The sequence below is a fragment of the Battus philenor genome, unplaced genomic scaffold (assembly GCF_028537555.1).
Source record: "Battus philenor isolate CCGP_79_NKW_IND1 unplaced genomic scaffold, ilBatPhil1.0.hap1 SCAF_16, whole genome shotgun sequence".
Classification (NCBI taxonomy): Eukaryota; Metazoa; Arthropoda; class Insecta; order Lepidoptera; family Papilionidae; genus Battus; species Battus philenor.
The window spans coordinates 2,535,390-2,560,519 of NW_027181678.1; the positions used below are offsets into that span (position 1 = coordinate 2,535,390).

General features: G+C 36.2%; 1 protein-coding gene across 2 annotated transcripts in view; it reads left to right on the forward strand.

Moving 5' to 3' along the window:
• Nucleotides 1-18,681, forward strand: part of LOC137919349 (mitochondrial cardiolipin hydrolase-like) — a 204,841-nt gene extending 186,160 nt beyond the window's left edge. For both annotated transcript variants that reach the window (XR_011106727.1, XM_068762401.1), the window contains 2 exons: nt 7,588-7,637; nt 17,745-18,681. The gene's annotated coding sequence lies outside the window, so the exon portion shown is untranslated. The remainder of the gene's footprint in view (nt 1-7,587; nt 7,638-17,744) is intronic.
• Nucleotides 18,682-25,130: the final 6,449 nt, after the last annotated feature.

Here is a 25,130-nt window from a genome sequence, read left to right on the forward strand (position 1 = left end):
ACTCTGTTTTTCTATAGGATTGCGAAAAGTCAATTAGCTTCTGGCAGCATAAGTTCTGCAGGAACATATAGAAGACAGTAATTATTATTAATACGTAGTATTTCGAATTTTAAAAGCGCTAATTGGTTTTCATCACGTCACTTATAATTCTTGAAAACAATAGTTTTTTAATAATATGTACTATGAATTGACATCAAATGAGCTATACCCACCGCTTTAAAAGCAGTTAAATCTTTAACTAAACATTTTGTAATTATAACACATCAAAACTATAATAATTTTTCCGATTGCCATCATTATTATTTTTTTTTAATTTGTTATTTGTAATTAGTAAAGTCGGTGTATCGACATAGTCTTCGTGGACCGAACTGTACGAACTGAATACGTTTCACGCTTGACGAAATTTTACCCGGCGCGAGGCGCTCGGGTGTCGTGAGATGCGTTTTTTCTACAGATCCGTTAGTGACCCGCAACTAATATCCATCTATCCATCGGAGCGACGTTAACCGTCATCTGTCTGGCGTACATTTCTGCCCAAGTAGGCGAGTCCTACAATCCAGCGCTTACAATAATCGCAATGGTTACAGATTTGTAATTAACGTTCATCTCGATGTAGTTGGTTGTGATATTTGTATAAATGTTTAACGTGCTAAGTGGGTTTTTTCTGTCGTCTAGAGATAAAAGATTTATTGCATTTTTTGTGAAGCCACCGCCCAGGAGACGTGACGATCGAGGGCTGGAGGGCTACGCGGTTGTGAATGATTCGCTCAGGTACAGACTTACGCTTCAAAAGCAGTTGCAGCTCAGTGATTTTATACTGTGGCTAAAGATCGCTATTCACAGGTTCAGTTCCATACGTATTCTATGTCAATTTTATTTTATTTTGGTCTAGTAGGGAAAGAGAAATCTAATGCATTGCAAGGAGGGCTTCTTTGAGAACAGTACTCAACCATGGATTTTTCTAACAATTTAGTTTTAATCGACATCGAAGAATCTAGAAAATATGGAAATAACACATGAATATTAATAATAAATATATTAATAGCGGAAATATAAAAAGGCTTATACTCAAGTACTATGGATAAATTAGCCGCCGTGTACACTGTCGCGATCGTGCGTTACGGGGACCGCGATTGTGTCCATCGCCTTACGGCTCAATCAAGCGCGGGCTTTTTTGTATGGCCGCGACTTTCTATCTAAACATTTTCACCTGGTAGTCGACACAATGCTCTCAAACGAGGCGCAGTGTAAGTTATGTATTTTCTATAATGTCGTTTCTAAGAATTTAGATTTAATTGGCTCCGATTTGAAAGACATGATATTTTTCTATCACTATCTGATTCTTGGCAGAGATGATTACATACAATTTATGGTTTGCCTTTTTTGTTATTATTTTAGCGTTTTTTTTTAAATCTTCTCTACCAGCCGTGCTAGTTTTGACTGTCTACCATTATAGATAATCGTTTAGCTTCGATTATTATAGACGGAAGCGATATTGGAGTTTCTTCTGGCACTTCTTATATCGCTAACGCTTTCCAAAGTGGTAGTAGAAGTTAGCCAGATAATAGCATCAAGCGTCGTAGAGTCGGAATTTTAAACGGGTATTATTGACGAGTGACAGTTCAAACCAAGGTTCAGGGCTCTTGGGCTTAGTCACTTCATAGAGCATCAGCCGACACTGTCTAAGCGCTAGGTGGCCTGGCCTCCCTTTACGGTAAAATAGTAGTATGCAGCGGCCCAAGCCAAAGCTTCTGAACGCTCGTGCCTAGCTTCAGAGTTTTTTTTGGTTTTGTTATTTTTTTTTTGTCGAATACCTTCAACAAGATGGACTGCTAAGGTAATTATAATTACACTGGAGAGGATTTATGAAACGCTCCTCTAAACTTCGCTTACTGTATGGAAATTACCCACCCGTTTCTATCTACTAATGCCACTTGCGTAGTAGTATAAAACTAAAAAAGATAGTAGTTTTTGAAATAAAATTCAACAGAAAAGAGAGGAGACATGATCGGAAACCGGTGCTCGTGTACCTAAACCAATAAAGTTTAACAGTAAACGAAATTATCGTCGCAGCGGATTCCGCGAAAAGTTCACAACGACACGCCGTCGACGATCCGGCGAGTTTGAAAGTTTTCAAAAGGACAAAAGCCGTAAATACCTCCGTCCGAACTCGGTTAGGTATTCCAAATGAACGGAGATAAACCAACTTTCGTTCCGATAATGTTTTAAGACGCAGCCCGGTGCCGCCGTTGGATTTGACCAATCAAGTTTTTACACGTTCCTTCACACCGGATGAAATTGGCGTAATGTTGTCGACCGCTGTCCGACATGGGAAACCGTCGGAGACTACGCCGTCTGACGACTTGTTCCATTGCATTCGTTTCTCGATTTTTATTTATCTGTTAAACCACTTATCCGTATCTTTTTATGTTCCGTTAATATCATATAATGAAACACTGATATGTGCAACGGTAGCGTAGTGGTTTAGGATTACATCTGAGTTCGTAAGTCGTTGGTTGGATTTGAAGGAAGCTGGCTTTTTACTAGCGAATAATTTATTTCGTTAGGGTGTAGGTATCTCTGCGGGTATAACAGAGCATGTACAATATTAGCTTAGTTACTTTAGCTTTCCGAACTGACGGTACACTTAATTTGACGTTAGTAAAAGATGGATGGTAAGAGGAAGTTTGAATGAAATGCAAAGAACATAAAGAGTGACTGATATTGTGAAGAACGAAAGATGATGAGCAAAAGAAAATATGAAGCACCGAAGAAAAAAATGAAAATCTAAACTGAAAAAATCATTTTCCCGTGTGTCCCTTTCCCACATGTGGGAGTGAAGGTGAGGTCCGCATAAACGGGGTCCAAATAATTTTTTTTTAAAAAACTAACGAGGTCTTGATAGTTTCATTTTATTAAGCTAGTGGACCCTTCAGTTTCGCGAACTCAATTCCGATGAGACTGCAAAAGTCTTCGGGCTAGCAGTTACAACGTTTACATCAACAGGTACAATTTATATGTCGATGTTGGAGAGGCATACGATATAGGTGTCACCGCTAAAATGATGACGATGACGATAATTCATGAAATAAAAAAAATGATTCCCATGTTTGGAGTGCTTTGAGTGATCCACGCACCAGCTGTTGTTACAAAGCACTCGAGGAGTTACTTTCTTGTCACGTGCAACTCGATAATTAATGATTAGCGAGTAGGACAGTGAGACGCGCGATAAGCAGGTTCCGCGCCTGTGACCTGCAGCCTGTCAGCTGCGTCAGTTCCTGTACGTGGCGGTGGCGAACGGTAACGTTCAGATCGGCCGCCACCCGTCCCCCCACGCTCCATTAACCCGGCGTCGATAACCGGCAGACATACAAATTCATCGGCACGCCACATTAACTCACTGCACGGCTCGCTGCCTCCACCTTCCGCTTTTCCTTTTCAGTTCCGTTGAACAGAGATCATGGTTTCTTGTACCGAAGAGCCGGATATCAGCGCCGGTAAAACTATTTTACATAAGTGATCATATGATACATAAAATTGTGATAGAAAATAATTATTGGATATAAGTAATAAAAATGTAAATTGAAAATGTGAAAAGAAAAAGGAAAAGAATGATAGATGAACAGAGCAAAAGGGAAAGAAAGCAGAAATGTAGCATGAAAGATAGATAATAGACCGAAAGAGAAAGTAAAGCATGAAAGGAGAGAGAGAAAATAAAAAATTATGTGAAAAAATTAAATTGCCAATAAAGTCCCTGTCCCACCAAAGATAGGGGTACGAGAGGCCCCCAATAGCGGGGGCCATTAAAAAAAGTGATCATATGCGGGTAAAAGAAAAGCAGACTTCGTGGTGATCTTAGTAAAAAGTCTTTGTGTTTAGTGTCTTTTTATCGGTTGATATGATAATGATACCTGATATAGCTCAGCGGATTGACAAGTTGAAATGGCAGGGTGCAGACCATGTCGCCGCTGGAGACTTAAGAAGAAATTTTAATCATTGCTAACAGATAGAATTCGAGAATTTGTCATGCTGCTATTTTACTGTTACAATATGCTTAAGAGCATACCGATCACAAAAAATGTTATAGTAGCAGCATAGCAATGTGTTGGCTAAAGGAGCCTCGTTCTAGAAGATTCTAGATGATCCGCAGTATTAGCATCGAGCTCTTGCGGTACTTTGCGCGGTCGCATACGATGTTATCGCCTCTCGTCGTGTGCCGTGAATAAGAAAGCCGGTATACGGTTTTTATAATTACTATACTTAACGTACAAAGTTAGCTTACAGCTGTCATATAAGTATTAATCAACTACGCCATAGATTAGTAATAAAGTCTAAAAATAAAGTCTAGGATACATATGTTTAAAAATTTTACTTTTAGTCTATATTATAAAAAAAACATAATTTGTTCAAAATGATGCTACCTACAAAGGCATTGAGACTTTGGGGAGTGATTATTGGCGTTTCTGTTAAGATGTCACAAAGGCCTTATTTCATGTGATAAAAGGAATGATACAGTCGATTAAGACATTGTATATTCATCATTTCAGCCGTAAAACGTCCACTGCTGGGTCATTAAGTTGACCGGAATTTGAAAAATCGTAGAAAAAAAACTCTTTTTTTATTTTATATATATTGGGATTTTTTAATAACATCACTAAGGTTTGTGCCATCTAAACTTACACGTTTTTTGGATCTAGACCGCAAATTTGGGAAAAATCGCTAGCACATCGCTAGTAGGGTAACAGATATTTCTTTGAATGTTGTTTTGGTGCCGAGTTAATCGTAGGTTCATTGGCGTAAATACGACTGTTGAGTCAAAACCTAGACAAAAAATCCGTGAGCGGTGTAAGATTGGACTCCACGGAAAGTCCCTTCATCGAGATATCAGTTTATCAGCAAAAATTTTGTTTACAACTACTAAAGACTCATTGAGAAGTATGGAATGTGGTAATCTTGCAGAAACCAGGTCCTGCTTTTCTAGGCTTTAAAATACGAATTTTGTTAAGTAAAAGTTACATGGAATTGAAATTTGCCGGCTTATCTACCTGTCCTTGTACTTCCGTGTGTTTAAATTTCGCAATTTAATCATGAATTTACAAAATTCGACATCTATGTTAGCGTCGCGAACGTGGCGCGCGGTTGCTAGGTGCACGCGCTCCGTCGGCTATGACTAATGACTGTGATAGCCGCTTATCATCTGTCGGCGCCTCGGCGTTACGTAACCAACGTATATAGGCCGACGTTTGATATGTTTTGGACACCTCACGTTGAACTGCCTTATCATATAAAGCCTGCACTTTAAATTAAATTAAACTTGTACGTTTGTCTAGCATGTCCAAATTTAGTAAATAACTAACTCAATGATAAGTAACTAAACTCCCTTGAATGCTCAAAATAGAAAAAAACGGTCTTATTATTTTGTGGGAGGCCAATTTTCATCATTAGACGTCATACCGCTGAAATAATAATGATGAAATTTAAAAAGTTGATCTAACCGGAAAAGAAATCCAGCAATAAAAAAATTAATTTATTTAAATAATTATAGTTTGAATTGCAAGAATATTGAGATATTAAAAAACTATATTTAGTTTGTAGAACGCCTTTCTCCATTCAGATCAGGTTTCCAGTTTCGTATTTATCTATATTTAGCCGTGTAAATATGACTAACTCTTTCATACTATTCGTGCTTCTCACAGATTAAAAATAAGTTGAATTGACATTATTTTATACATGCAGAATAGACCGGAAACCTGTCCGGGTAAAATATTGTAATTATTAAAATGTTTTATCTTAACTAATAATCATAGTTCAACCTTTATGTACGGTTATAGTGGCATTTTAATAATAAAAGGTATTTAAATAATCACCGCAGATATAAAGAAAGAATACAGTGAAAATCATTACAGGTCTTTTTAATGGGAGGAAACAACGCTAACCGCACTCAGTCGCATCGCTTGCAGCGGTAGTCGTATAAATAAATTGAAAAGAAAAATCTAAAGATAGTTTCACACAGTTGCATAAAGTGCATTGCGCGGTCCGCGAACCTTTTTATCTCTAAAAATAGGAGCGTCTGACACCGCAGACGTCTCTCGCGCGACTGAGTTATCGTAACGCCCTATATAAAGTCGCAGCGATTGCATTTTGCACACACCGGGTTAAACAATAAAGTTGCATTTAGCTCGACTATTGTTTGGGTGGGCGAAGCGAAGCGATTTTGATTTTTATATTTCTGACAATAGGGTTGAAACTGGCGTGGGTAACCCCGTTTCGATATAGGTCGGAAAATGTAGCGCCATTTATAGTACTCGGGCGTACTATCGTAGTGCCGGCGCGTACGTGTGAATGAGGCGCCGCGGGCCTGTGTGCGCGCGCCGCGCGGCTGTGTGCGTCGCGCTTATGTTTAATGAATGGCGGCGGCGTCTGAGGATCGCGTATTGATTCCGCTGCAGACTGCATAATTTGAATGCACTCCGCGCGTACTACACCGAGCACTCGCTGATTGAGGCGAAGTCTCTTTCAGTTTTAACATTTTTTTCGTTTCAGTTTAATTTTTAGAAGTATACGTAAATTTATTTCGCGTCAAAGAGAACTTAAAACCTTTCGATGTTCAAACCAATACAGCAATAGATTTATAAATAAATAATGAAAAATGTCAATTAATAAAAAAATCACTATTAAAATGGATTTTAAAGAAATTATCGATGTTTTATTTAAAATTTTCAAGGCATCGATTTAATATGTAAACATATAAATATATTTATTCTCATATTATAGTCCCATGGCTAATAAGGTCCTTGATGACCAGTTGAAGTAATCTCTTGAGGAAGTACAGATGCGTCAAGGTGTCAATACTATAGTAAATAAAAGTCGATGAAAGCAGGTTTTAGATAAATTTGTCAAGTTTAACTGATCAGCGTAACATCATGGGTGATCTGAATTCTTGCGGTTCAAGCAACATATAAATATTCCTCTGCACTCTATTAATTTTTGAAAATGAGGTAGCTACAAGAATTGAATTAAAGAAAAAAATTCTTATTGCTTAAGTAAGAAAAGGACGAGGTCAGTGTTAGTGCTTTGTGTTTGGCACTAATCGGTGTAACATAACTCCTGAAGATGCCCCGTGGAGGGGTGAAACACGTGTTAAGTAATTTGGTGGTGGCGGTTGTGTGATTTGCATTGTTTGCGGGCTGGCAGGCGGTGCATTTCATTGCACGACTACCACTGCATGTGCGGAAGTGGCTAAATATTGGTTCTTTTTTACTTAGGATGGACTTCCGCGAGGTAACGCCTGATTCCATTAAATATTAAAGAATTGTTTGTCTGAAGTGGCAGTTAGTGGAGCACGTCGCTTGTGCAACCGATGATCTTTGGGGTCGAATAGTTCTCGAATGGTGGTCACAAGCCAGTAGACGCAGCGTACAGTTTAGGTCTTGGTGAAGGCATATGCCTCGCGGTTGGCGTCTATTGATTGATATGATGATGAGGTTACAAATTATGTGTTTATTAAATTATTATTCTAACAAACAAACGTTTTCTCAATGATGCTATGCTAATATAAAAATAACTAATTATTGTTTTTACCCGCAGGTAAACACGTGACGCCATCGCGAACACCTTATGCAACACTTGTAGCAACGGTGAGTACGTTTTATTTGTTTTTTTTTTTAAATCTAGAAATGAGATGCGATTTATGTGACTATACTGCAATGATTTGAGATGTTATCTCTTCCTAAATCAAAAGGACTAGGAAAATATGTGGTTTGTACAGATGTCATATAGCACGTACAAAATTATGTATTATAATAATATTGATAAGAGATATAGAATACGATTGCGTTTGTGATTAAATTACAATGATAATAAAATAAATATATAAACAATTTATTATGTAACATATCAACGGTTTGTCAATTAGCTAAAGTCAATCATGTTTTATCATCATCGACGTCCAGCGCTGGACATGGCGTCCGACGTAAAATTGCAATAGGAACGTTTATGGTCATTTGTCCACTTTTTGGGTAAACGTCGCGTTTACTGGTCCGTGGTCTCCACTTCAAACTATTTGTTCTGGTGCTATGTGGTCCAACTGAAACTTCAACTAGTCAATCCGTTGGACTCTGTTATTTTTGTTAGTCTACGGATATCTTTATTCCTAATTCGATCTTGTGAAGAATCCTTTAGCATAGTTCTCCATGGCTCGTTTAGCGACTGTTACTTAGCTGAACTTGCTATTGAGGATCAGAGTTAGAGACCACATTTCCTTGCTCAAAGTCCTAACTGGTAACATGTTATTCGAAGACTTTATATTTAATCACCTGTATGACTTTTCTATATTAATCTTTATGTATTGTCTAATACATTCGAAATTGAATACCAGATATCGCCTATATAGTTGACCAAAACACGATCAATGTTTGAATATGGAATTTTAACAGTCATAATCTCTTCGTTTCCTAGGTAGCACGTTTAAAGGAAGTGGTTCAACGATTTTTATGGCTTGATAAATATTTATTACCTCTAATAAACAATTCATATATAAAGAAAAAGCAACACATGTTTGACATATTTCTAACATAAAGGAAATCTTATACGCAATAAAGCTATTTGAATTTCAGTTTTCTCCCAAAATATCTTTAATTTATTAGGTGATTGACAGTGTAGTTGACGTTAGTACATTCTTGTTATCAAATTTACTAGTAAGAGTCTAAATTAACGTACTTTTTTTGCTCTGCTGCTTAAATGTTATCTGCAGATTCCGCGGGGGCATCTCTTTTAAGGTAGCAAAGTTCGACGGTCCCCCAGAAAGCCTTTGCTCAGATCGCTATTTACTACAATTACACCGGATTCGGAGTCCGCTGTAAAAGCAGTATTGCATAACATTTTATACATGCTGTTTGGTTACTATAGTAACAGTTAAAAAATAGCAAAATAATGCTAATATAGTAGTAAAAATAGATAAATGTGTCGCTCATTGGTCAGCGAAAAACTTTAACGCTTTTACATTTATTTCCCAATCACTCTATGTAAAGTGATCAACCCTGAAATTCATGTTACGTTGGATTCTGTTAATACTAATTTTCTTCTAGAGCAGATTGGTAACAATTACTAATTTTGATGTTTAGTAAGAAGATCCATTCATTGATTTTTGAATAGAGTATGCCATGGACTAATCGACAGCCTATAAACATGTACATCAAAAGTCGGCACCGAATTGCATTAAAAAGTGTTGAATGTTTTGATATAAATGGAATGCGATTCGCCTATTCTGCCGGCGCTGTCGTCTCTATAAACAGATTATCTTACGATCAGAGCCCATGTAGGAGGCCACACGGTAGCGTCGCTTTTAGATCGCCTTCTGATATCCCTGACGACCACTATCTATGATTGTGACTAGTGTTAGAGCGCACGTGTCTCGTCGCTCGAAACTAATCTGAATACCCGCGCAATAAGGTTGAAAATGAAAAGAATCGAGGGCAAAGGATTTCGTGGCACGATAAGAAGTCAATGCCACGAAATTACTGAGATAGCGCTCGATATGTTTTGACTGATAACGAGCATTCGTTAATACATACATGGGGTGCGGGTGATTATAACCATGGGATGTTTCCTTATACACTTTGGACCTCATTGGAAAGCACACAGTCGTTGGAGTGCTGTGCTCTAAGTTCCAATAATGAGGTCATCAGAAAACGGACGAAAGTAATCGACAGCCGCTGAGTCCTCAAAAAGCGCAGCATAAGATGTTCGTTGTCAAAGTGGACAGACGATTTTGTAAACGTCGCCGGAAGACGCTGGCCGCTTGGAAATCTATGGGGATGCCTACGTTCACCTGAGGACATCGACGATGCAGTTGAAATAATAATGTTTCCTTTTAAGATCTTAAACTGTATTAAATATCTGTTAGGCGGAGTACTTTTTTTTCTAGATTTGCAGTTATAAACACAGTTCTATATTCCGAAGACACATTAACCAATAATCAAAAATAGATGATTGACTTCATTTTTAATTATTATAACTATAGTAATTTATAGTATAATATATTAAAAAAATATAAAATCCCCGTAGTTCAGAGATGTTAAAGTCCAATATGACTATTAGGCTATATAAATATGTTTGCATATTCTATTTGCAAAAAGTATACATAAGCAAATATACTAGAAAAATATCGTGCACAGGTGTTCTGAGAAGTGCACGCAATTGCAATCTGCAACAGATGTATTAGCCATGTCAGCGCGATGAGCACATTGCACAGGTGCAGAAAAGTACTCCCTGTTAATAACATTTATAACAGCTTTCTTTATCGATATTATAAATGATATTTCTAATTATTGTTGCGATTCTTATTTTCGTTTTGGAACATTTATGCAAATTTAATTGGCTAAGATTAAAGAAGTGAGGCATATGGTAAAGATTAAGAAGTATTTGATACAAAAAGTGCTAAAGAATCTGATGAAATATAGGTTGATGTTAACGAATACATTATAAAAGAATCTGACGCAAAAGAATATGGTCCAAAGAACCCTGATGGTAAAGAATTTTGATGCAAAAGAATCTAGTGCAATAGCATCTGATTCAAAAGGATCTGACGCAAAAGAATCTACTGCCATGGGCTTTGGTGCTATAAGGCTGGGGTACAAAAAGATTTGATACAAAAGAATCTGTGGTAAAGATGTAGTCTCACCTACAGTCTATGTAGGTATCGCAATTACTAGGCTTTTAATTACTATTTCAGTGATGACTTTCCGTAACACAGGATTTGGAAAATGTAGGAAGTCATTTTTCTAGAAACTAACGGAATGAATTATTAATGTTTCACTAACTGGATTGTATTCTAAAAATTTGAACTGTCAACTGTTATTACAAGAGTGTATTTAGTTAACATCAAGTGAACTTTGTATTGTTCTTATCTTGTGGTGCAAAAAAAATCCAACTGAAAGTGTTATAATCTGATTGTAAATGATCGATTACTAGTACGCGATCACAAACTTTCCGTCGTTTGTTCTCGTCGCTGTCGCCGGGCGCCCAGCTCAGTTTGCACAGCTGGCGGCTGGAATGAGGCCATTAGTTAACTGCGCCACTGACCCACTGTGAATATACGTCAATTACGTTGGCGATTACAGATTGTTGCTATGCCGACAGACGTACAAGAAAAATTTATTGTCTGGTGATCTAGACTCTTAACATACGATTGTGAATAGCATTTCCGATGCTGACATTTAACAAATGTACGTTTCAAATTTAGAACGACTAAAATGAAGAAATTTACGATCCGTTAACATTATTTCTCCTACCCCCTAAAATTCCTGCAGTGATACCTCAATTCTTTGGCAGGGCACCAGGATCTCTGATAGAACGTGCCGGTGCCTTTCAGACACAGATCGAGGGAAATTCTAAGAAGAAGCTAGACTTGACCCAATACCCTTGCTGAGCCATGTAAACACGTGGACATGAAGGTGACAGTGAATGATGGAATTTTAACGCATGTGAACTCGACTTAACCTTTAGTTGATACAACAGTTAGGAAGATAGTTCAGTAGTATAAGTGTCTTGGACTGAAGCGTTGACGGGACGAGATATGCAATGCCAAAGCCTTTTCGACGGCTCTCTACCGATCTAGTTCTGCGGTATTCGTTTGAGCTGTGACGTTTATAAACATTAATGCAAATGATACTAATAGTTGGTCGCTAAAGACTAAATCGTTGGACGCGGGACGTAGGCCAATTCCAACCGCTCTAATTGGAAATCTGTGGCGGGGGCCTATGTTGGGCAGTGACCGTTCTATGGCTGAAATAATAATGATCTTACATGTATGTATGAACATTAAAAACGATCTCATACAGTCAAGTGTTCTTTATGGTACATTCGGTAGCCTCCGTCTCCAATTGGAGCCGGCATGCGTTGCATCGTTATTTGTCAAATCGGCTACAGAGGTCACTGTCCACACGGGCCAGTGCGTCACGCTCCACCGCGCCGTTCCGATCAAATTAAAAAGGTGTTTTTATTCGTAAAGAAATTCAACACCGTACTTGATTCGAGTCACAGCTTTCCGGACTGGACGTCATGTCAGATACGCTCGTCGGACGCTCTAAATGTCATCTCTTAAAAGATTTTTACAAGCACGTCGTGCGAAGTATATTCAGTTAATTAATATCTGCAAAGATGTATTATTAAAACAATGTTGCGTTGAACTAAACCAATTATTAAATTTTGTTGTTTCTGAATAATAATATTTTCTTTATACAGTGTGATTGGCTCTAGGTGTAAAGGCTTGAACGGGGTATACATAGACGATTGGAAACACGTGTAACAACTTGTAAGGGGAGAAGGGTGGGGATGCCTAATTTATTTCATGTCAATTAGTATACGATACACCACATCCAAAAATCAATGATTTCAGAAATACTAATTAACGTAATTGTAATATTGTACGAAGAAAATTTTTTAAATTTTGAATTATCACATATTGAAATTAATTATTGTAATCCTTTCGTCTAGACTTAGTACCGCCAGAGGGAATTGGTCTGTTGCATTTTAATAGATAAAATAAATAAATGTAACATTATTTTATAGGTGATCACTTTTGACGAGGTATTTAGAAATAAGTATACTCGTATAAGCTATAATTGTTTCCACTGACAGTTGAACTATACCTCCCTTTAAAGCTTTTACAGCAATAACTAATTATCCTGCATAAAGCATAATTTCACAAGATGGCGTCAAATAATGTTAAAAGCGTGATTACTTCTTTGTAAGTAGGTATATTTAACATATATTATAATTTTAAAAATCTATATATTGTTATATCGTTGTCAAAGCGAAGCCTGTAAGACAAACTTACTTATTGTAATATATTCTAAAACGCTATCATAAAATTATAAGCAATAAAAATTCCTACGATTCGCTGCAGACAGAGAAACGGAATTCGAAGACACTATAACCATAGATATTGAGGTCGATGGCGAATGTTAAAATCGTAATAAGCTGGAACCACAATCGAAGAAAGGGATATTCTTGGCAAATGTTTAATCGCCAATATCTCTGGCCTTTACTAACTTAAAGGAATAACGGATTGACGTGTCTTGATACACTGGTCGATATGGCTAGTGATAATGAACTGCGTTGTGTGAGAGCTTTCATATCACGGCGGTTCTAGTAACTCTGGTTCTTATCCGTGGGATTAAGGAATGGGGTAAATGGTAGTGATATGGCTAGGAGTGGGCGAAATCGAGGCCATGACGAAACTGATTGATAACGCTCGCTATACTAATTCTGATAATGCGTATCGCTGTTGCCATGGCCCGCCGCCGTGTTGTAAGAGTTATTATATAAACTCCTTTTGTTTCGGTGCTCATGTGCTGCCGGTTTATACGCTCTTTATCTTTTGCGCTATTGATTTGTGAGAAAATGTATTTTCATATCAAATCGCTATTTGTATGGAACAATTCATCCTCGTTTACCACAGCCCAGCACTGATTTAGTAACCGAGCTGGAACTAAACGTACGCTTATTTAATAACTATAAATAAAACTACATGTACCGGCGGTTTAAACTGATTTAATGGTTCAAACTGATAAGCAGGGATTTCATGTTATTTAAACTACCGTCCGAGACTTGTGGATATGATCTGTTAAAGATTTTTTTTGTATCTGTACTTGCCATGTGTATTGTATGTTGTATGTTCTTGTTAAAATTGTACATTTTTTATTTTAAATGGCTCTCGTTTTTGGGGGCCTTTCGTTACCCCTGCATTGTGTGAGTCAGAGAGGTTACAGTTTTGGGTGAAAAAATATTTTTCAAATTTGTAAATATATTTTTATATTTCTCCTTTTTTCTTAACAACTTCTTGTTCTCTTTTCTTCATCCTTCACATTTTCTTTCATTCATTCCTTTCTAATCTTCTTTCACATCACCTTTTCTCTCTCATCTACATCCTTGGTGGATTTGTTTTTACAGCTTCTTATATTTTGTTTTCTTTAATAATAATTTTATTTTATTTATTTAATTTGAAAAATTTTATTTGACTATTTATTTTGTATTCAGGGTTTTCTCAGTCGTTTACTTTTATTCTTTAGTTCTAATTTTGTGGATGGTCTGCTTTACTACCTGTTGGGCGACATTATACCTTCTTATTAAAAGCGCTTCAAAAATTCTTGATGATTCATGATGATGAACCTCTAATATGTGATATATTTCAGCCAGGACTGGTTAGAAGCGGTCTGCATTTATGTATGGACTGACTTCCTAGGCTGCGCTTGTTGTGTTAGTTACTTTCGTTCGTCCACGGATCTCCTAATTTATGATTCTCTCTTTCAAAAATTTTGAACATAAACCTTTTCATGGCTAGTTGAGCTACTGTAATCTTATCATTGACAATTAGATGTACGTATAATAGGTATTTTTTAAAAGGCGTCCGTTACTAGGCACCTTTCGTTCACCTCTATCTTGAGTGGGACAGTGTATTTCACAATTCAATATTTCACTTCTATTTATACTTTTTTTACTCTTCTTTTTTTCGTCACATATTACTCTAATTTTCTTCACAATGCCTTACATTCCTCTGGCTCACTAGTATTTTTCTATACATAACCTTATTGTTTCTCCTTCTCTTCTAAAATATCACAGTGGGTTTTCTTTTACATCACAGCACAATTTAATTCTTCTCTTTAGTAATGTACCACCTCTTTGTTTACCTAATTACATTTATATTCAATTTTTAATTTTTGTTTGTAATAATATAACACATGGGTATTTCACATTTTATAAATTTTGAATTCTACCCGACCCTTATTGCTTTGTTTTATTTCTCGTATATTGGTATTGTAGGACGCATGATTTTGTCAACAATGTGGTTGCCAGATGTTGGCTCATAGCGTCCCCATTGTCTGAGGAGAACAGCTCTTTACCTGCACTGGGCAGTCAGTTCGATTTCACCCCGCGTAAATAATACATTATTTTAATGACCACGCATCACAGTACCGTTAGTGTTACTTGTATAATATATATAAGTTTATTACATTGTTATCTTAGTTAAAGATTTATATATTTAGGAACTCTGTAGTATCGGCCGACGTCACAGATTGCGTTAGTTGCTTGTAAACGTATAAAACGGGCAGGGCGGGGTGGAATCGATACTAATAAAGAAGAATCGACAACGACACGACATGCATATTCAACCGTGATTATAGATCATGTATATTTTTAAAATATTTTTTAACAAATTTGACATAATTTGGCTCAGTTCTAAGTAAATCTAAGTTATTTACAGAGTTATTGTTGCTCTTGTTATTAAAATTATTTAAAGTTATCACGGTGAAAGAACTGTTGTTGAGTAGTCACGGCGTCTTTATAAAGCATGGCGTATAGCAATTGAAATAAAATTTTTATTCCGTTGCCGTGCTATAAAATATCGTGTACACGCAATGTGTTGCGATGGTACTACACAGATAAACGATTGTATATCGCCACAATGCCAAACGATGACGAACCGTCACTAATATTACAATAGGCGAAGGATCCCTCGTGGTTATTTCAAGAAACAGCCGCTGCGTTCATGAATACGAATAGAGCAAGAGATATTTCAATCGCTCACTTACTGTATGATCCGCGAAAATAAAACGGCACAGTCATACCAAATGAATTAATCTTCTCCCACCCCCCCATCGCCCGGACCTCACTCCACCACCTCCCCTCTCCCCTAGGATCCCATCGGCGCATTCGTCACAGATCCATGACGTGGAATTAAAATCGGAGTACACATTGCGACGACACCGCGTCACTTCAAACGAGTTTTTGTCGACAATTGATTACGCAGTATCGACACTGCCCAGCTACGGGATGACTCTGGAATATTGCCCCAACAGTACTACTCTATATATCAGAGGAACAGGAAAGTAATGTCGTTTTCTTAAATTAAATTCACACGACTACATTTTTAACAAGTTTTTATTTCTAATTAACAATATATTCACCTTAGTTATGAACAACCTTTTGCCATCTAGTACACAAATTTTCAATGCTTGAGCGGTAAATATCAATCGGTTTTTCTGTAAAATATGTCGACAGAAACGAAATTACTTTCCGGTTCCACTAATATATTTAATTTACAGAGTAGGTGTTAACAAAAATAATTATAAAATAAGGCACGTATACGTATATTTTATTCATGCTATAAATCAGTAAATATTAATTTTGGCAGTCACTTGATTTATTTAAATATATAGTTCGGGATAAACAGTGGTTCATGCTAGTAACTCAATTTTTCCACGCCTTGAGTAAATTTAAATAAACATGGCTATCTAATTTACTATGATATATAAATTGCAAAAAGCTTTAAGTTTTTAGCTATGAACATTTTCATTCTATTTCCAATCACGTAAGTGATAACTTCTGACAGTACAGCTAAATAAACCTTTTAGGCAGCAGAGCTTAGGATTGTGGCTTCCACAGGAGCCTAGACTCGGGCCTTCATTGATAACCCCTGCTCTCAAGTAATGAACTTCAGTAAATAGACATATTCTTGTACTAGACCTTAGAAACCAATGATTATGATAACTGGACAAGACGTGTTTAGTATTAAAGTTTTTATTTTTATTTATTGTTAGTATTGCCATTAGCAATATCTAGATTGGCTTATCCGCCTTTAACTTCTAGTCCTCTTAGAAGTTGTTTCACGAAAGGTACAGTCGGAGAGATAAAGTAAATAATTTCGTTATTGAATCCGTTTGATTTAAGTTATGAAATAATTTATGACTATGTGAAAGTTTGTAAATACGGCTTAAATATAGACATGATCTAAACATAGCTTCTCTGACAGTACTCCAGTAACTACCACAGAGTGTACTAGAATTATGGCGCTAACTTTAAATAACTTATTTTCTTTTTATGTATACGTTCCATGCTTGTTTTTTTACAATTTTGATTCATTAAAACTTCTTGTCCGATGAGAAAAGTTGTAGTTTTCTTTAATTGTTATTTTATTAATTTTCATTTTACTTATCGCGGAAACTTAAAAGCTAGTTACATGATAATCGATGACATAGACAACAAGTGGTCATCATAAGCTACCTCCTTTAGTAAGTAATGGATGAAAATTATAGAAAGATTAGAATAGTTACTCAACTAGACAAAACTTTACATATGTAGGATTTTAACAAATGATTACACGCTAAAATATGCCCTCAAATTTAATTAGAGAACCAAATAAAACGTTCATCTATATGCGCTTTAATTGTACGTGGATTAACACTAATAATGTCAAATTCAAGTTCTCCGATCAGCTAAACCGGAAGACGCAACAAAATTAGATTTTTGAGTTTGTTGCTGCTACGTCCTTAGGTACTGTTTCGTTTCATCATCATCATTTCATCACACCTTTCTCCGAAAACCGAGTAGATATAAATTAGACAATAAGATACTAAGAATTCAGGCGAGGCATCCGACGTTGATTTTTTTTAATTTATTAGCTCTCGAGTTTGAGTTTCGCGTGCTCTGAGTCTGTAGAAGTTGTAAAAGCCAGAAAAGCTTAGAGCATCCGGTACCAATGGTATATCGCTATCATCATATCATCTATAAGACGTCCACTGCTTTTGATTACCAAAAGGACCGTTTGAAAGCGGGACAAATCTAAAGTCTTCCAATGAACATCACAATGTCTGTCTTATGTCCATCTTGTGCGTTTTCCGCTTTTTTTCTTTTATTGTTTCTTTTAGTTTAAATTAATTTGAGTGTTATTGTTTTTGTTGCAGATGTAAACCAGCACATTGCAGGTGTCGACTGCGTTCGTCTCATTCCGCCATGTGATGTTAGGCCGCCCCTGGTACATTATGAAGTGTCATTACGTACCGAGTCCTAGCAATATCTGGTACTGCACGTGGTATGCAGTGAAGACTTATCATGGAACACTCTTAGTTTTACACCGAACATCTTCGCGAATCTGTGATTGTGTTTACTGCAACTCCTGTAGTTCGTAGGACGTTACTGTACCATGGGCTATAGCACTGTCCACCATTGTTATTTTATGTAGTTATAAGGCTCCAGAGGAGATTGTCGAAACGTTATTCATTTTATATTTATTTATCACACGGTCCGTTTGTACGTTCTCTCACTTTCCTCTGGAGCCCTGACTGGTTCATTACCTCGAAGCGTTTTTTTAATTCTAATTTTATATATTTTATTTAAGAAGTTTTATTTTGGTATAGGTGTTTTGAATATCGATGACTAACAGATACTAAAATTTCTAACGCATGACTTTATTTTATTTTACAATATCAACTCGCGAGTCTGCATGACATTACCTACTTTAATTGTTAATAAGCTCCGTGTGTCGTCCGTAGTGTTTAGGTTAAGCTTCTGACATGTTTTATTTTATATTATGTGATTCGAGTTGTATATTTTGTTATATGATAATGATTATGAAATGTTTATTCCGCGACTCCCGAGTTGTCGCCGGTGAGTTGTGTCGAGATCGATCGTCGTTCGCCTTGCTATATAAAACTTGATTTTAGGTTACAATTTTAATCTTACTTAAATTCGAGTTTTAGTTTTTGCATGGCAATTGCCCCGGGGATTGCATTCCAGTTTTTTTTGTTGTGAAAATTTTGATTATGCAATCTATTATTTAATTAATTCGATATTTAATAAATTGAGTATAATTGTTATATATTTTGAATCGATCAATAAATTATTTCTGAAGTGCGTGTTGTGTATCATTTGGCTCCCATGCTCGGAGACGTTCCCACAGCGCTTGCGCCTCGCGGCCGCTAAATGGATCGTTTCGAGGTCGGACGAAAAGTCATTTTTCAATTATACAATGTCATCAGGACGGGCCGACCTGCTGCTCCGCGCCGGCTAAGCAAGCACAATGCGATCCACAAGACCAGCCTCATCATACAAATTTAAATTCTATTATTATAACAGTAATGATCGTTATTCATATCTGTGTAATCGTATTACATAGACGGTTCGCAAATTTGTACAGTTGGTGTGGTGTAAGCGTAATTAAGGAAATGAAAAATTGAGTAACATTTTCCTCAGTCTTTATTTTCAATTACTACTTGGAAATTACTGATAAAGCATTCTTGTTATGTTCTCTTATTAACATCCAAATTACTACTAGATTTAATCATCATCATCATTTTAATTTCATTATGGTGTCCACTGCAGGATCCGGCCTCTTGGTTTTGCCAATCGAAGCGGCCTGCTATCTCTCATCTATCTGACCTAATGGACGTTCTGAACTGAGCCATAACGGTTATTTTACAACCTAAAATATTGCTAAAATGTTGTAAGTCTAAATGTTTCCTTTTCGCAGATCCTCGTGCTTGATCAGTGGATTATATAAGTAGAAATATATTACCGTATCATGTTCTTCTGAGCATAAATAGTCAATTATGACAATCATCAAAAAAATAATAAAATAATTTTCAGTGAATTTTTAATAATCGAACTGAGAATGAAGAGAAGATATCAGAAGAGTCTAATTTATCAGAAATATGTGTTCCATCGAGCTCTTGTTTACACAAGTCTGACATCCCTTAACTAGAAATTAATCTACAAGGATTTCTATAGTGTCTTGATCCAAGAAGGGCCGACAAAACATTCAACCGTCTTTTTTCACTTTTACATATAATTCATTCCAAAGGATTATTTGAACTGATTTTTTATAAGGTGTTGATTGATGATGATTTTAAATTTAAAGAATGAGGCATTACAAAGAGATAAATTATAAGATGTACACTATGTACAAAGGAAGTTAGTAATCTTATAGACCCTGGAGAGAGGTATAAAAAGCTACCGCTATTTTTGTTATAAGTATTAAAGCCTTAAATTTGGCAATATACAGTTCATTTGTTCCCAATTAATGTATGGTATACTCTACCCCATAAGAAATAATAAATATCACAATGATAAGATGGTAAGTAAAACCGTTTTCAAAATTCGAACTAATACTGTGTTAAAATTGATTATCGTTTATTAATTTTAAAATTCGAATTACTGCGTCTTAAAATTAGTTATCATTTGCTCTCTGTACCTGCAAACTTTGTGTTGACAGAAGTTATTGGCGTGTTGCATGCTAATAGAAAAATAATTAAAGTAACGTATTTCAGGGTGATCTCTTTTCACATGGTAATTGGAAATAGATGTAAAAGCTTTTGCTGACAAATGATCTATTAATTTTTAAAATTTTACATCGACATTAACACCCGTAAAAAGAAAAATCGTTACCTCTTGTAAGAATACGTTAATATTTAACACTATTATGGTGTATTGAAACACAATATATAACACCAATCCGTGTGGTTGTCAAGTGGTGTCGCCAGTGCTATTGGCTTTATATGATCCTGATGTCGTCCAAATAATCGTGTCATCAAAAGCATTTGCTTCAGTATGTTTGCGGTCGTTAATACGAAATTACCGTCGACAAAAAACGAGCCGGGAGCATGAGGAAATAGTCCGGGCGGAACTGACGATGGCCGGGACTGGGTAATGCAAGACGCGGAGATATTTTTATGTGTAAAATGGGCCACTTTCGCTGTGTCAGTGGGCCGCTGTTGATTTACGTTTATGTTTATTAAAAACGTATGAGACGATGTCGGATGGCCTTTCATCTTTGTTGCTGGATGCACTGGAACTGCTATTCACTGATTACTAATCTCAATTTGCTAATATTTTCTTAGGGTTATGGAAATTAAACTTTGATTTGTATTGAGCAGACACACAAGAATAATAAACTATTTTGTCGATAATTTTGTATATAAGAAATATTATTTTATGTGTGGAAATTTGTTATTAGCAAACATATGTAATTATTTTTTGTCTTACATAACATTGGTAATTGTAATTGGTCTGAAAGCTTTCCTTATAACACGATGTATAGAAAATATATACATACATATCTATATATGAGCAGTGGTTGCCCAGCGGTAGAGGTCTAAGACTTGCGATCGATTCAAACTCTCCGTTAATTATGAAAGATTGTCACTGCTCACAAACAAGTTCCAGAGGATGACTGACAGCGCCCTCTTCTTACCATAACACCACACTGCGATCACCAGCCCGTCTGCGAAGCGTGGCGATTATGGTATATTCCAACATAGATACCTTTGGGGAAGGCCTATGTCTTGCAGCGAGCGTCTATGAACTGAAACGACTACTAGTTATAAATTTTCTAGAGTATAGTTTATTTTAAAAAATTCATTCATTTCATTCATTAATCATTCATTTAGGCCAATAAAAGTTATTATTATTATTATAGCTTTGTAGATGAGTTATAGAAACTTATTGCTGTCTTGTTAAGATCAAATTATGATATAACCTGATAAAAGGAAAAAGACTTAGTAATTAATGTACTTTAAAATACCACCTCTTACCGAAAATTTTGGACCTGTATATTTTTGTAAAACAATATATAAATTAATTGAAGTAAAGCAACTAAAAAAACAAAGTTACTTTAAAAGAATATAAATAAAATCTGAAGAAGAATATATAAATAAAAAAAATAGAAATATGGTTAGTAGGATTGAAGTAGACTTGAAAATAATTACGAATAAAAAAGGTTAGAATAAAAATATTAAATTCAGAAAATTATATTATATAACAAATTAAAAATATAGCAGATCTGAGATAGAGAGATTGAGTTTCTCATGGTTCTTCTTGCGTTCTTCTCATGATGTATAAAAGTGAATAATGTTAATGATTCTCATTGGATAGAATTTGTTAAAAAATGAATAATGGAAATTTTCGTAAATATAATTTTTTTTCACAAAGTTTTCTCTTCTACTTTATAACAGTCCATACGATATTTGCCTGTGCAAATAAAAAGACCAGGTTTTTACTGGTCCGGTCTATACGGAAGACGCTGTTGCTCATTGTCCGTAAACCACGAAAGAAGAGTGGGGTGACATTGTATATAACTAGACTCTACCACTGAATGACTATATGATATATACAGACAAATGCACTGTAAATCGCACAGTTGCATAACAGTCGGAGCCACGTACGGAATCCAGGCCGCAATCAATCAAGGCAACCACTCTCTCCGACCGCGGTCGAAATTAGCAACGAATTAGCGCGTAATTATTATAATAATTATTTATAATTTATGTGTATAGATAATTTTTCTGTAAAAATAAATGACGAGATAAATACGGCGCCGTATATCAGATATAAATTAATGGCGTCCTATCTCCCACGCCCCACTTCAAAGAGTTGCGATTTTTATCCAAAGTAATTAGAAGGTAAATGGAAAAGGATTTATTAAATTTTTAATCTGCCTAAAATATCGCTTCTACTGTTTTATAATTTGTTTTGAATAGTCCGTTTTCAGAGAGCGGACTTCTGACTTTTGTACCCATACCTTCTCCTTCCATCAATCCTCTGAACACGAAGTATAAGAGTAATAGAGAGGGCTGTGCTCGGAGTTTTGCTGCGAGATCGAATCACAAATGAGAAGATCCGTAGAAGAATCAAAGTCAGAAACGTATCTCGAAGAATTGCTCATCGAAGATCATCATGTAAATTTTTGAATCAGGCTTATACGAGGGTCAAACTGAAAGTTCTTAGAAAATCAAAAACTAAGCATTCTAGCAAGTTATTAGTTTTATTATAACTTTTCAAAATAGCGTCCATTTACATCAATACATCGCTGCATTCGATGGAACCATTGAGAAAAGCACCTTGCCCACTCGGTCTTAGGGGTCTCTTCGACGGCGTTTTGAAACGCAGCCACTGCTTCTTCGGCGTCCATAAAATGTTTTCCTCGAAGTTTTTCTTTTATTTTCGGGAATAAATAAAAATCGCAGGGTGCGAGGTCGGGGCTATACGGCGGGTGACCCAGTAATTCCACGTCTGAGGTCGCCAAATAGTCGATCGTTTACCTGGCGGTGTGCGACGAGGCATTGTCGTGATGAAGGAGGATCCTGCTGCGAGGTCGTTTCTCTCGAACTTTTTCCAAGACAAGTGGCAAACAGTTGTTAGTGTACCACTCTGCATTAACCGTTTTCTGATCCTCTAAGACAACTGTCGCGTAATGACCTATCTTTCCGAAGAACGAGGCCACCATCTTTTTTCCAACACTTCGACCTCTCTTCACTTTAGTTGGCAACTCTTCGGAAGGAAACACCCACTGAGCAGACTGTCTTCTGGTTTCCGGATCATAACAGTAAATCCAGCTTTCGTCACCCGTTAGTATGTCGAACACAGCATTTGAGTCACCTCCGTTAAATTTTTGGATCATTTCTCGGCACCAATCAACACGGCGGAGTTTTTGAGCCTCGGTCAAATTATGCGGTATCCAGCGGGCACAAAGCTTTCTGACCGCTAAATGTTCATGGAGGATTTTGTGCACTTGACTCATACCTATGCCTAGACTTGTCCGAATCTGCTGATAGGTCACTCTTTTGTCAGTCTCTATCATACGCCGCACAACACTGATATTGTCTTCAGTCGTCGCTGTAGAAGTCCGTCCCTCACGCAAATCATCGGTGAGATTAGTTCGACCACGTTTGAATTCATTAAACCAGTTGTAAACTGTGGCACGAGATGGGGCTTCATCGTGAAAAGCCAATCGAAGTCTATCATAACTTTCTTGTTGACTTATATGACATCGAAAGTCATAAAAAATCATTGCACGAAAATTTTCTCGGCTTAAATTCATTCTGACGTGCACAGACAATTTTCAATTTGCTGCCAAATCGTAAAACAAATGACAAATGAATGAAATGTATACTCAATATTATTGGTAAAGAGTTCTATTTTCAAAATTTAAACTTATTTTTTAAATATAATGCTTTTAAGTTGCCTGTTCTAAAAACTTTCAGTTTGGCCCTCGTAATTCCTGTGGCCTCCTATCGGCTTAAAAGAAGAAAAAGAAGGGCCGCATGCTGCGCAGCAAGAAGCTTGGCCGTCTGATGCGATGACAACCTTTCGGTTGTTTGCATGCCTCGATGTCATACACTCGGATGAAAAACTGGAAAAAATATTTTTTCTTTTAACAAACATACAATATTTTTAAGGGTACCATAAACCATCAGGTCTACAAGTTGGGCTCATCAAATATTACTGTTGTTATTAACTGAAGTAACTATTCCCGAATATATTGTATATATTACTTAAAATAAATTAAGTTATTATTAAGTATTGATCTATGAGTAAGATCATCTGCCTACTACAATGGAATGCTAGTTTTGCTGCACAGCACAAGTACAACATTTCGGATGACTACAAAAATTTAGATGGTATCTCGGGAAGTCTATTAAGTATATTCCTTTAATCTGGTATGTTAAAGATTACGTTAATCAGAAAATTCGAGAAATTGTTTAGTTGTAAGTCCTAGTGTTACGATGATAAACAGTCCAACCAATCCGATATAAGTTGGCTTCCGGTGAGAATAAAGACAGAATTTATGTACTTTTCCCCCACCCCATCTGGAAACATTATGTAACAAAAGTTAGCCTCTCTTGCAAATAATTAAATTCATAAATAATCAAAAAATAATAATAATAAAGAAGTTTCATTAATAAATATTTTAAATGAAAAACGTCAATCAAATCTTCATTAAACAAATCATCATTAGAAAAACACTATCATACTAAGTATATGTTAAGTAGGTTAGCTTAAATGACCTATAGCTTCGACCGCAAACAATGTCGACACCGGAAGACTACGCTACGGTAGGTGTGATTTGATTAGAACATCTATTGCCGGACATAGGCTAATAAAAAGTTAATACATACATTGAGTTACCCTTAAAGGTCTGACCTCTCTTTTGTTCTGATAATTCCTCTCTTCATATTTGTGAATGGACCTTGAGGTATTTTATGTTTCACTTAATATAACATACGCCTTGTAGGTAATTCCGTCAAGTGAGAGGTGTACAATCCGGATACGGAAAGGATTTAAGACAATATTTGGCGCAAGTCTTTCTTGATTAAAATAAAAGTTATATTTACTGACGTGAAAGAATTGAAGGCGGAATTAAGAACTATATGGTTGTTGAATTATTAATGTTTCGATATTTTTAAAAGACGCCCTTCACAAGATTCGTGTATTTTAAATTAATGGTTCCTAAATGGAACAGGAAACAAAATTTTGATACGTGAAGAATTAAAAAATTCGCAAAATGCACATATTAA